At 42.0% G+C, this 14,324-nt stretch overlaps 1 protein-coding gene and 1 long non-coding RNA gene across 5 annotated transcripts in view; one reads left to right on the top strand and one right to left on the bottom strand.

Moving 5' to 3' along the window:
- LOC126852535 (uncharacterized) overlaps window positions 1-14,324 on the bottom strand; it is a 259,632-nt gene that overhangs the window by 235,762 nt on the left and 9,546 nt on the right. The gene's annotated exons all lie outside the window — the stretch shown is intronic.
- Window positions 1-14,324, top strand: part of LOC126851965 (uncharacterized) — a 226,900-nt gene that overhangs the window by 193,522 nt on the left and 19,054 nt on the right. The gene's annotated exons all lie outside the window — the stretch shown is intronic.

A 14,324-nucleotide genomic window follows, 5' to 3' on the forward strand; every position in this document is an offset into this window, starting at 1 on the left:
CGCGATTCGCAGATAATTCTTAACTTTAATGTTTATGAAAATATTTTTTTATTAAACTATCATCGCCCGCGTTTTCATATCTTTCTTCTTAAATTTAAAATCGAACAAGAAAATTAATTTTTTTTTTTTTTTATAGAATTTATGAAAATGAAAGAAAAAAAAATGTATTCTAATCCTTCTGTATTTATGCAAAAGTGCCTTTGCGTAGAATCGTTCTTTCACAATCTAATCACGTCACTACAAGTCGCGCTTTCTCATCCCACGCTAGAAAAAGAAACGATCCTCTCCTTCTCTCGTGGCACACCCCTCGCGCCGTGAAATCCAAACACACATTCGAAGCGCCGCGCGGCTTTTGTAGGCAGGGTGTTTCCCTTGCTCGTGCCAAGTGATACGCCAATAGGTACGATTTCGCGTCAAAATCAGCCTTTCTATCTCGCAGCAACGGCGAGATAATAGTCGAAGGAACGCGCCGGCCGTCGATAGTTATGGAAAGGCGCTTCGCTTGGATACGGGGGCGCGCACCTTTCTTTCTTTTATTCGCCTTTCGCGCATTGTCGATCCGCGGATAGGGAGACCCGTGTTCTGTCTTCGAGATCCGGTCGACCTTTCCCGCGCGTTCCCACGTGCGAAATCGAGCGACCGAGAAGCGAGCGACGGCCACGTCCCGTGCTGTAAATGCATTGTCCATTCGCGCTCGCTCGAAAGTCGCGCGATATGCGCATATCGCCGGCGGCGTGGACGCGGTGCGGTATCGATGGTGAAGGAGTCGAACGCGCTCACGTACGACTCGGAGTAAGGAGATCGGTATCTTCACGCTGCGTGGCCGTGTTGCGAGAGATGGAACGTCGACGGTTTGACAAATTGCTCCCTGATTCGCGTTTTCGCTAAAATCAATCACTCCGCACGTTAGCGTGTCACCTTTGCACTCGACTCGGCGCGGCCGGTAATTGCCGGATTCTCCTCGCCGTAATTGCAGATCGCGCGCCGCATCATCAACTCGGCAACTTTGCGATGAGCGCCTAATCTCTCTGGCTAAAAGTCGTTCGGCGATCGGCTTCGCGTCTCGTCAACATTACACGTCGGCGCGAATAATGCTGGCGTGTAATGTCGTCAATGCGCGTATTCCCCTCGTATGCAACAGCATAATTCTCACGCGGCTGCGCGATAATGATGCCGATGATATTTTTTATATTGGCTATAATTACTTAAAGTTGATTGACATAAAAGAAGTTTGTTTGCAGCTTCAGCGAAAATTGAATATCGATCCAGTCGCTTTCATCGCGCGTCCGTCCACTCGAACAAAATTCAACGTTCGAGAAACAAACTTGAGATTGATAGACGAGTATATAATTTCGTTTACATGTTGTAACAAAGTATTATAGATAGTAGATCAAAGTTTCCACACTTTGCGGAATTTTCAGAATATAGACGGTTTCTGATTAAATTGTTGTTAAGGAAAATATACAAAGTGAATATCGCCTCGTGATTGTCACTAATTCATTATTCCATTTCGAACGTATCAGCATCACATATCCTATTCCGTTGAAAAGAAGATCGATTATATTCAACTTGAAATCGCGTCATTTGCCGATGATCTCCGATATCGATTCCTATTCTCGCCACCCGAGCCGACGAAATTAATTACGCTCACGCAGTGAGCGCCGAGTTTCGAAAGGAAGTCTCGATCGGGAGAGGAGATGCAGCTCCCATTTCTTGCTGACGCATCGCGGCGCGCCTATATGTATGGTATACCGAGTGTGTGTACCCAGCAGCAGCAGCATCGTCTCTTGGTACGGCGAGAAACAGGGGCCGGTGGAGAGAAGAGAAATCAGGACTAGCGGTCTAATAAAAAGATATAGGAACGATAATGCAGTCTCCAGAAAGTCCTTTGGCCGCACAATGGGGTGTATCATGGCTGGGATGACACGGCCCTTTCCTGTCAATGCTAACCCACAGGCGTCGCATTATGCGTTAAGGTCTTTATATCCACGTCCCTCCTGTCCCTCGAGAACTCGCGAACGAGACGCGCGTCATCCTGCGAATCTCCTTCTCGGGCGGCGACAATCAGAGGCCGGAGGTGCCATTGAACATACTCTTTTCCGGTTGGCGATTGTATCGCGATTAATTAATTCGCTGTCAATTTTTTATGGCGAATCTTTACGTCTCCCAGTCGTAAATCTAAAAAATACTATATACAAAAGCAAAATGTACATAAGATCCGAGTTTTCTCCCTGGTTTCGAATCAGGGATACAGCGGCGATGACACGGAGACAAAAAGATGATAGAGAACGAAGATGGTGCTACGCGAAGTGATTCGATCTTCTCTAGGACTCCCTAGGGATCTCCAGAGTATTCGGTGACAGGCGAACAAAAGGCTGTCGGGGGCCTTTTGCGGGGGCGACACAGTGTTTTCTAAAATTCATAACAGGCCCCGATTGTCCGGGGCATGTGGGGGGCCTTTCACGTAAACTCGTGATTGCGCTACGCCAGCTTTCCTCGCACATAAACGATTTTCCGCAAGGATGCAATAATTCTTTTGTCCATTTCGCTAGCTCGTTACTCGCGCGAAAGAATCTCAAAGAAGGCATTACAAAGCGATGTAATCCGAAAGTTTATCTACAAAGATATTATTTCCGGATTTTAAACTTATTTTACATAATTCTTTTCGCTGTCAAGTTTTAGAGACCGATTGATCGGAATAAAAAATAAATAATGGATAATCATAGAAGTATATGTAGCTATATTATAACGCGAGAGAAATGATTTGCAAAATAAATTTCAATATCTCGTTAATTCTATTAAATCTTAAATATAAATCTGAAGTATATTTTTATAATTATCAATCATACATTATATTGTAATGTTTACATTATACAATACAACCAGACACTCTCTTAATCGATAGATGAAAATTAAACGGTTCATCAATTAAGCTCCCCATAAATCTTTCGAGAGGTTCGTAGCCTCTGTTTGCTTTCACACACTAGGGAACGATCTGCGTATTTTTGCCCATATCTTGCCGAATAGAGAGCTAATAAAAAAAATCGAGACGCACAGCACGAGACAGAGACGAAAGTTATTGTGAGAAAGAGCGGCTCGAACGACTGTTTTTCCCATGAACGGTCCCGATCTACGCGAGAGAGCAAATTGAAACGATAAGGCGGATATAGCGCATCGGCACGCGATCGCGCAGGCGTATCAAATTGATACGAGCGAATAATAACTTTATCTCGGCGCGCACACGTCGATGCTGCACCGCGTCCGCCTTTGAATGGACCGATCAATTCGCCTAACGTCTTTTTAACCCAATTAATTAGCCGGGACCGCCCCAGCGGGGGAGGAACGCCGGCTAATGCGAAATACTTGTAGTTGACCGGCAGTGACGTCATTGGCACGTCATCCGCGCTCTCGTCCTTCCCCGGCGCGATCACACGCCGCTCCTCTCACTTCCGCCGCTATAATAGATATTAATTGCCGCACGCGCGCAAGCCGCTTCGATCGATAGAACGCGGCGGCACTTATCGTTTTTATGCCACGCGGTCCGACAATTGACAGGAGAACGCGAGTCTCGTTACGGTTGCGATCTTAGGCAGCGATTTTATACTTTCGAGAATTGCTGAAAGACAACATTTATTTATCTCAATCTTTGAGCATTGAAGCGGCTTAAAACTATACTAACACACAGGTCACCTCGCAAGCTTTACCTTAAACCAGCAATGTAGGCTAATATTCTTTCAAATTATCGTAGCTTCGGAAATGATGTCGAGTGAAAAGAAAAGGGAGAGTTTGTGAAAAGAAAATTATTTCAAATTGCGCTTTATATCCCCAATTTTTAGGCTGTCCGCATTTTTGATACATTTAGAAAGATGCTGCGCGGCAAGAAGTGAAATCTTCTGCATCAATAAAAACCAATAAATACCGTAGCGAGTATCGTACTGGCAAAGTTTTACCTGCCGAGTCAACTCGATTTGTCTTCTTACGGTACAAGAGATTGGCTTCTGTTTTTGCTAGATTGCACTGGAAGAATCCGTTTAACGTTTGCCCGGCTAATCCCGCGATCGGTCCACATCTACGTCGAGATCGTAGATCCGGAAAAATCGACCACGGGGACATAGAACCGGGGCCGGTTTCCAGACAATTTCACGCGGACGAAGACGCGCGGGGGCTCTGACCAGGACCGAGTTAAACCTATTATTATCATAGTTCGTCCCCCGTAGTGAAAATGTCAAATGGCCATCTCGCATGGTTGATTTCTCGTCGTTGCTCGGGGGTGGTGAGGAGGAGCCCGATGGCGGTCACATCAAAGCCGAGAGATCCTTCTCGCGACGCAGGACTCGCACGACACAGGACAGTTCGTCTCGCGTTTGTCCGACAACCTTGCCTCTATTTCTCTTTTTTTTTTTCTTTTCTTTATCTCATCGTATATCTTCGGTCGCCTCTCCGTTCGAGTGTGGTAACGTGTGGTTTGATCCGCGCGTTGTTTAAATGGAACTCGAACCGAGTCAAATCGTCCACGCCATTGATTGGCTCGCTTTTCGGGAAACCAGTCTGTGATATACATTCGTGGTTTTTAATCCTTCGTATCTCACGGGATTCTCGCGAGGATGAGAAGAACAGGAAGAAGAAGTGGACGACGAAGCCGCGAAGCAAAAAAACCGATCGACCGATCGCGAGGAGAACAACGAGCAAAACGAAGGAAGGGAGGGTGGGAGGGAGGGAGGGAGGGAGGAATGAAATGAAAGCAGAAGCCCGGAGGAGCAAAAACCGTCGATATGTGATGAATCGATGAATTCCATTGGCGTTCGCGTACGGCACTTGTTGAACTGCACTCGTCGAAATCCGTAAATTATTTGTAATAATCGCGACGACATTTAGAAAAGAATATTTTTAATAGCGCTAGATAATTCATTTTTATTAAAAAAATTAAGCAGAAAAATGTTAGAAAAATTATTAAACTTATTAATTGCTATATATCATATTACTCTTTAATCTCTTTAAAAGATTCAAGTTTCGGATACTATTTCGATAAAGATCCTTTACAAGATACATTCCAATTTATTCGCTTACACGGTTTTAAAAGACATATCTACGACGCATGAAACGCAAGTCGTCGTTCGCGATCACAAAAAGATGCCGTTTGCAGACTCACTGAAAGAACACGATCCGGCGTGATAAAAAAGCAAAGACGACTTCTTCCAAGGGAAGACGATTTCGAGAGGCGGACGGAGGCCAAAGAACGAAAAAGCCATCGACAGGCGGCAAAATTGATAGGAGCCAATGGCCGGCACAAGCATCAATCGTTGACTCATCCCATTTGGATCACAAAAGTACGTCGAATTGGGTCGCTCTGGGTCGTTCGTAGGACCCGAGTGTGTAAGGCCCCTCATCTCATCGAGCGAACAATTATTTTGCGGCTCCCTCTCGCTCTCCCTCCCTCTTTCTCGCTCTTATTCGCTCCTCGAGACAGAATATATATATCCCGCAGCGCGACGTCCACCAACGCGCGGCAAGACAAATGGCCTCGTGACGGCGGCTATATTACGTTTCAAAACTGGCCTAATCGTCGGCTTTCCGGCGATGAGAAAGAGGGGCCCCGATATATAAAGCCGCGGGGCTATATACCTGCATCGGCAGGCGCGGCGCAGCGCGATACATTGTCTTTCCCGCGCTCTGCCCGCCACAACGTCCTCTCTTTTTAAAGATTCATCGTCGGCACGCTTTCCAAATCGCAGACAGATTTTCGAGCCTAGATTTTCATCATTCGTAAATTAGCGCTGCTTCTTTACGATAGATAGATAGATAGAGAGAGAGAGAGAGAGAGAGAGAGAAAATATTTCGACGCTACTCATACTTATCAACAATATCATCGAGTATCGATGAAATCGATCGCAATGTCGGTGAGCGCAAATTTTTGAAAGCGAATCAGCATTTTTTTTTTTTAACAATATTATATTATTTATATATTGGCATTAACATTATCGCGATTCGGTAATGTTTATGTTTTTAATTGATCGTTTTCTCCGATTTATAGTTTACGAGAAGACGGCGAGAATAGAATAGAACGTTCGGACAAAGTATCTCCGATTTATTTCTCTATTCCGATGATGCTCCGTGTATAATCCGGCTGTAAAATTAATGATCAACTCGTGTCGAAGTTGCGACCACCTTGCGCAACGAACTAGGCATGATTTGCGAAGAGATGATTTTACACCTGACGTCGAACCGAACCGAACTCGGCAAACCGTGCAAAAGTTTTCCGCTTTGACCGTAGAAATGTGAAATTTTAATTGTTATAATCGTGCATGTGCAGACAGAATATTGCTGTACACTGTATTGTAAATGTTATGTAAAAAAGAATATTTTTCATATTAAAATTATTATAGTTTACTAAAAATGCACGAAGAATTGCAACGGTTACAACTATCACATTTCTATATTCAAAAGTTCGCAAGATCGAAAATTATTTTTTACGCACGCTCACGCGTCCATTAAAGAATTAGCCCCTTCGTAGCGCAGCGCGTGTCGACGCGCAAAAATAATTCCGGATTTCGCGAACAGCCATCCCCACTTTCCCCTCTCCCAAACGAAAGCCAGCAGTGGCGGTTTTTCCTGCCGCTTTTTTTTTCGGCGAATTTTTCCGCGAACTACCTGAACGATCGTCCTCGGGAGTAGCCGGAAATCGCCCTGCTATCCGTCGAACGTTGCGCAAAAATACAGAGGTGCGAAAAACCGATTGTAATCGCGCTGGGTCTACAGGGACCTCGCGGATTCGTTGCACCAACAATATGCGCTTGCGAAAAAAAAAACAGCGGCGTGAAAATCCTATGGGCATAAGAGTATTTGATCGAATTATCGATGTTATAAACGGAATGCAAAAAGAACAATGAATCTATCAAATTGTATTATATAGAGTCTTTTAATTGTATTATACGAAGTTCTCCAGAAAAATCAAAAATCTGTTATTTTCTTTAAATCTTTTCTTATTGAGAATTTACATGAAATCTGATTTGTTGTCGCAAGTTGATACTCAAGATTAAATATAAGTGGCATCTGGCAAAAATTGATATTTTTCAATTCTTTGTGTGACATAATTATTTAAAAAAAAAAAAGAAATTAAATTATGCATTAATTAATATATATATCTCGTTTTCTTTTAAGAATATAACTTTGTTTTCAAATAACAATCGCAAATTCTTTCGTCTGAATTGTTGCCCATACATACTCTATATATCAAACTGGCATCGCAGTCAGACAAGTCGATAGGCGATCTTTCAGAATCGGACAATCAGGTCCGTGAAACGCTTGCACGGCACGGCTTTCATTCGCAGGGCGTGACGCGTTTTCAGCAAGAGTCGGGACCGTATTGTCTGCGCTGTTCAAACGCCCGAGGGAAAATATACTCCACGGAAGGGAACACCATGAAAACACGAAAGAAGGATTTCGTGAAATATCGTTGGCATAACTAAAGAAAACCTGTCGCAGACTCTTCTACGAGTGATGAAGAGAAAAATCAATCAGCAATGCAACAAATCATGATTGGATGTCTTCGGCACGTGCAAAAATCCTTTTCGAAGAATTGTTGAGCAAATTTTCACGAGCGGAAGTCCGAGACATTTGTACATCGGACACATCAATCAATGACACTTTAAAGCGAGAAAATCCTTCTAGTTGTTGTTAAAAAATCGTTTTACAGATTTTATATTAGCAGGTTAATTAGGAGCCTAAATATAAATTAATCTTTTTAAATGGATTTAATAATATATGCATCTATTATCGATGCGACCCCAATTCGTGTACGATGAAAAATAGAGTTTGTAAAAACGATTACGAAGATGCGCGAAAAAGGAAGCTAACAATGCGATCGGGAACGTCAAAAAATCCATCAAGTGTCCCATGCTGAGAGTGTAATCGCCCTACGTTCGGTAACAAATGATAGTTTTGATAATTAACGGCTTCTTTTCTTCTTTTCTCAATAATAGCCTTGTCGCAACATACCTCGAACAATGTTAAGAGGTAGCAGGTGTGTAAAATATTTAAAAATACATGATAACACTGAAGTATTAATTCTTTTGAGATACAATATATCATATGAGAATCGTCATAATTATACATATAGTTATCAATCGTTTATTTAATTTACTTTTAGCACGTCGCTCGTACGGAATTGCATTCGATATTCAACACCGGTAGTACATTTGCATAACAGGATGTGCATTTTGTTTTACAATTTGAATTAAGTAAACTGAGAAATTGAAGAAGGAAGTATAAGAACAATCATTGGCTGGATTGACAGAAAGCACGCAACATGAGTTTACAAGACTGAAGTAGAAGAGAACGATTTTTTTACCGGACACCTGGTCTTTATTTATCTCACAATCAGAACAAGGGTCGGACTCTTGTCGTGCATCGGCGTCTTTTACACATCGTTTGTGCGAACGATTGCGCAGGACAACGGTGTCGTCCGCCTATTCGTCGCCACGGTCTTTCGTGGGGGGTTCTTTCGGCATGCCGGTATTGGTTAACTTTCCGTAAAGCGGCGATCGGGTAGCACGATCGATCTCTGTTGCGCGAGGATCGTGTCAGGGCTGACTATGAGCCAACTTTTACGTAATAACCGACGTCTTGTTCCAGCGAGGCATTGCGAAATGGCGCGGCAGAAGACATAAAGTCTCACGCGAGGACGAAAAGGCAATTTGAGAGCATCGGTGCGTAAGCGAAACTCGATATTCGATTATGTCTTCAGCAGATGGGTCAGTTGTCGAATCACGAATTCCAAACTTTGCGAACACAAAACGACAGATCGTCAAAAATACTTCGGCATTGATATTTTTTTTTTTTTATAGATAAATAAACCTCACAAGATCTTTTTATTTAATCTCATCTCACTATTAAAAAAAAAAAAAGAAAAAATTTCAATCGGATTGTTCGAAACGTAGCATCTTACTCTTTACTCTTCTCTCCTTTGCGTGCCCAGGATTTACAGATACTCGGAAAGATATGGGCAATGATAGAGAGAAGGTAGATAAGACAAAGGAGAGGTTTCGCGTCGCCGAAGGAAGTCCGCGGTGCGGAGATTACGCAAACTCCATCCGTGTAATTTGTCTAACAACGTAATAAGTGACTTCTTGCTTACTTTGTGTGAACGGTATAATCGCGGCTGCTCGCCGCCAAAATGGACGACTGGCGTCGGATTGAAAGTGTCATTATAAACGCGGTCACACACACACACATAAATCAAAATCAGCATCAACGCAGGCTGAATGACGAGCCTCCAAATTGAATTGCTTTATTGAATCCCCTAAATTCTGGTCTTCCGAAAAATATAAGAATGATTATATTTTCTTGTTCTATTCATTGCAGAGCGCGAAAAATACATGTATGACGGTAAATCTGTATAATTAGAAATCTGCCTCATCCTGGCGTGAATTTCGCATACAACTTCGCGCAACTAATTATGGTCATACGAAACCATTTCTAATTAAGCTCCATAGCAAAAACGATGATTAAAAATTTTCATTACTCTTTCTGATGCTTACTGATTACATTTTGCGATAGGGCGTCTCTCGCGTGTATCACGGCGCAATATTTTTATGTACATATCTGATGATATAATTTTCTCTGCGAGCGTATCCACGTCAGAGAAATGATGTTAGCTTTACTCGCTATGTCAATGATGTCCTAGTCGAATTTGCCGAAAGCAAGTCATTTTTATTTAAAAATGTCTCACGAATGGTTTAGATAAAGTAAATGAAAAAAATGACAACATAAATGGAAGAATTATTCTTTCGAATAATTGAATTTTTAGGAATGAGGGTCCTCGAAAATTATTTGATATTTGCGACGATAGGAGCTGATGATGGGATCGGCATCGCAATCCGGCGATGCCGTTTGTACAGCATTGTAAACAAGCGCTTGGCGAGGTTACAGGGCGCGAGTAAATGGTATGTAAACCGTGTGCCGACTTCACCCTTGGCCTCAACCCTGGCCAAGTATCCCCCCCCCCTCTCTCTCTCTCTCTCTCTCTCTCTGTCTCTCTTGCTTTCCTCGCACTCCGCAAACTCCATTAAAACATTATCCACGTGCCGATGCGCTCGGAAAATCAGACGCGACTATCCAGCTTCCGCGGCGTATTGATATTACATCCCACCACGGGCGTCCTCGTGCGGTTATATACATATGTATATATATATATATATACACACACACACACACACGTATAACTCTCGAATCTCCATTCCGTGGCCGAGCGCACCCGGGATCGACCGGGCCGTCAGGCTTTCGAGTTTTCGAAAAGGGTCGAAAGCCGCCCCCGTAAACACCGCGGGATGTACATTCGTTAAAAAAAAAATCTGTCGATAAACTTGTGGCAATGTAAGCTTTCCGTTTGCGAAAATGTCGAAGGATATCTGCCGGGGGGAATCGGGAAAATACCATAGGCATTCATATCGACGATGTAATCGTGTTTGTCTGAGAAGAGATTTTACTCAAGAGCGAGCGTATCTCAACGATCACAATATTGATATCCATCGTGCGGAAAGAACAATCCTTGTCGTTAAACGTAATTGATTGCGTTATTCATCTTCTTAACGGAACGAACTAGTCTGTCTGATCAATTGTTAGAATCGATAACGTGTTTGAAAACGTGTTTTTAAGATTGGTACGAAAAAATGAAAGTATAACGCGCGAAAAAAGAGAGACGGAGCAAATAACGACGGATAATTCCTCGACTTTGCTCATCGTATCGCTTTCGGAGATAGGATTAAAAAAGCGTCCCGCGAACCATTTTTCGTACATTTTTCCGCTCTGTTATTTGAATTAGAATCGGAAGAACGCTTTCTGATTTGAGTCACATATTTATATGAAAAATATACACAAATCACATAATTCAGAACTTTTTAGTAGAAACGAAAAAAAAAAAAAATACAAAAAGTAATAATCTTGCAATTATATATAAGATAATATTATTATAATAATATTTGTTATATACAATATATAACTGCTTTTCGAATATTTTAATTTTTTTGAAGAGAAAAAAATTGCTTTTAAAATAATTTTTTTTTTATATCTTTCGTGAAATAAAACGCAGCTCAACATGACATACGATGATCGTGAAGATGCAAATATTTCGGGCTCGTTAATTTAGCCGCGAACAAAAGCGAACGCGGGGCGATTCGTTTAATTTTCATTTATATCGCGCAAATCAAGCGCACGCGGGGATGTCGTTTGGGATATCGGATTACCGTCCCCTCGATACGTGGACATGCTCGCGGAAAAATTCGTTGACACACGCGCGCATCCACGTATACATACAAACGGACACACATATACCTGTGATTCTGGCTTCGACCGCGGGCGCGGGGTATTACGCAAAAAAACAACGTACGCCTGTCAGGGGAAATAAAACAAGGATCGGGTAAATAGCGACGGTCCGTAGATAATTCTATTTTGTTTATCACTGCCGCGGGAAATGCGATTTCGTACGCCACCGACTGACGCGATTTGTTTTTATATTCAACATTCTCGGCGGCGTATTTTCTCCGCGATTATGTACGTTTATAATTAGCGGTGTGTTTCTGCGGTATCTTGTACGCGCAAAATAGGGATTATCGATTACACTGAAATGCGGATCTGTTTTTAATTAATGATTTTATTTAAAGTAGAACATTGGCGATTTTCAACGCACATTTGCAACGACGAGAGGATTGTTTTTGTAATTTTGTATTTTTATGCAATCGATGATTTTTAATTCTAAATGTAGCGTGGCTCGATCGCGAGGCGAAGTCGACATTTAGGTGGCAAGATCGTCATTGCCATTTAATTAAATCGAAAAATCTGATAGTCATTAATCGACAAGTGGCGCTCAATCGCGATGACTCCGTGATTTTTATTGATCCCACGCTGAGCCATGCCGTGAGGGCTGAGACCGCTCGCGGGGACGATCGAGTTCCCCCCCCCTCCCTTCCTCAATGTGGCACCTACAATGACAATCACGCGGGTAAAGGCCGATCGAGGCCGCACACGCTTTCAATCTTATCGATTGCACAAAAAAAAAATCACGAATGGTTCCACCGATTTTCCCATTAACACGACAATGCGAAATTATCTCTGTCAGTTCCCGAGTCCTTCTTTGTCATAGCGGAAAATAATTATTTCCGAATCGTAATAAAATTTGTAATAAAACAAATTAATATAAAATATGTAGCCTGTCTATTTTAAGATAATTTTTTTTATTCCTAGAATTTTGATTCAGGCCTATCGTTAATGTAAGGTTAAAATTTTATAGGTCGTGAAAATAGTTGAAACTATTAAATTTTTACTAAGAAAAGATCAATTTTTTACAACTGAAATCACAAATTTAGAAATAAGGAGATTTTGTTACATTAGATAAAATACATTACGGATTTTTATTTCAAAGAACAATCGCAATGTCCTCCATAAAAAAAATTAATAAGTAATTGCGCTACTTCAATCTCTTATCGTTTATTCACTCGCGAGGAGTTTCGTTTGACGGACACTTTCGATCGTCCGTCTGGCAAGTGCCGGACTCAAGTCGATGGCGGGGAGGGAGGGGAGGAGGGGGGGGAAAGATAGATGGAAAAGATGTATTAGCGCGCGATTAACGTTTTCGTCGTGTGCGAAACACCGCACTGTACGCGATATTCGCGATACGATCTACGCTGAGTCCGCGGGACTATAAGGAGGTCCATAAACTTTCGTGTCCCGAGATAGTAATCGTCAGGTGCGAAAAGCGTGACGGGTCTAGGAGGGAAAGCGTCCGCGCGGTCTCTGTGGATGGGTGTTCCCATCCGCACGGCGGAGCGTGCGATGTGCACACTACTTCGTCGACGTCCAAGAAAGCGTCGATGATTTTTTTATTTTTCTTTAAGCGCGATCCCCGGCCGCGATTACTATAACGCGATATCGGAGCGCGCATTGGAGGTGACGAGCGGCCGATGATCCGCTTTTGCTTCATTAGGGAACGTTGCGCACTCAAGGTAACAATAAATCTCTCCGACCTTATCGATTTCACGACGATACGATACGACGTCGATTTGTCATACGTTTATCCGAGACTTATTATACGCGATTTATCGTACGTCCGATCTTGCACCACGTTCGTAACGTGGGCTACGATTATTAATTTAGAGGGTGGAAGCGAGGGGGATAGAGGGAGAGATAATATAAAATGCACATTATATCTCGGTTGCTCTTACGCGCGGGCTCTATCGATAGCAAGGAATCGTGATCCAATAGAATCGGATCATCGATAAATAATCGCATTATAATGATTTTGTTGAGAAAAGAATTGATGGAATTGATAATATATTCTACTGTTCTAAACAAATGGTACTCTCGAACTGTCTATAGTACAACCGCATTGTGTATTTAATACGCATATTTTTTTTATCCGATTGCAAGTAATAAGATAACTGTATTACAATTACATTAGTTTCTAATTACAGTCGAGCTGAATTCATTAAGGTCGTACAACGCATCTTACGTCGAATTACTTATGACTGTCTGGTTCCTTCGCAATACTAACTTTCTCCTCGGATATCAAAGTGCAATTCGGATCGGATTGTATGTACAACAAAGTAGCCTATAAAAAATTCTGCAAAACGATAGTATTCTGCTATGTATATATGTATAATATTTAGAAGCGCATTGTGTCTTGCTTTGGGCTTAGTATCTCATACAAGTCAAACAAATTAAATTCTATACGAAAATATATGTCATAAACATTATGAAACGTGATGAAATCCTGAATTATATCGTATCTATTCAACAGAATCTAAATCCCGGTCAATGATTCGTGAAAAAATTCAAGCTTTTATTTAGCATTTTATATATAATTAAATATTTTTCGTACATATCATAAGGCATATAAAATTATAAATAGAATTTTGGCACGAAATATAAATTATTTAAAATAGTGGATTTATTGCAAACATTTTTTCTTTTATTTTCATTACTCTTGTGTAATGATAAGAAAATACATCGATACAGCTGGTCCTTGCCTTTTTATTAAATTTGGAGGAAAGCTATCAATTATTTATATCAAAATGCGCATTAGCGAAATCGAGTGATCGAAATCGCGTGGTGCGAGGGAATACCTTGGAATAATATTGTTTCTCTGCCGCTCCGCGACGGTAGCGTGCGGATGGTCCTCGTACGAGTCGAGACGTTACGACGACGGCGGCAGCAGCAGGTTGATGGATGCCGGAGTCTCATGAGAAAATCCGGATGGAGGGGATAAGCCGCGCGACTCTCGTCGTGTAGTCGTCCTCACATACTCGGTACATAGTGGTGGCACAGCACTAGTG

Source organism: Cataglyphis hispanica, chromosome 1 (genome assembly GCF_021464435.1).
Source record: "Cataglyphis hispanica isolate Lineage 1 chromosome 1, ULB_Chis1_1.0, whole genome shotgun sequence".
NCBI lineage: Eukaryota > Metazoa > Arthropoda > Insecta > Hymenoptera > Formicidae > Cataglyphis > Cataglyphis hispanica.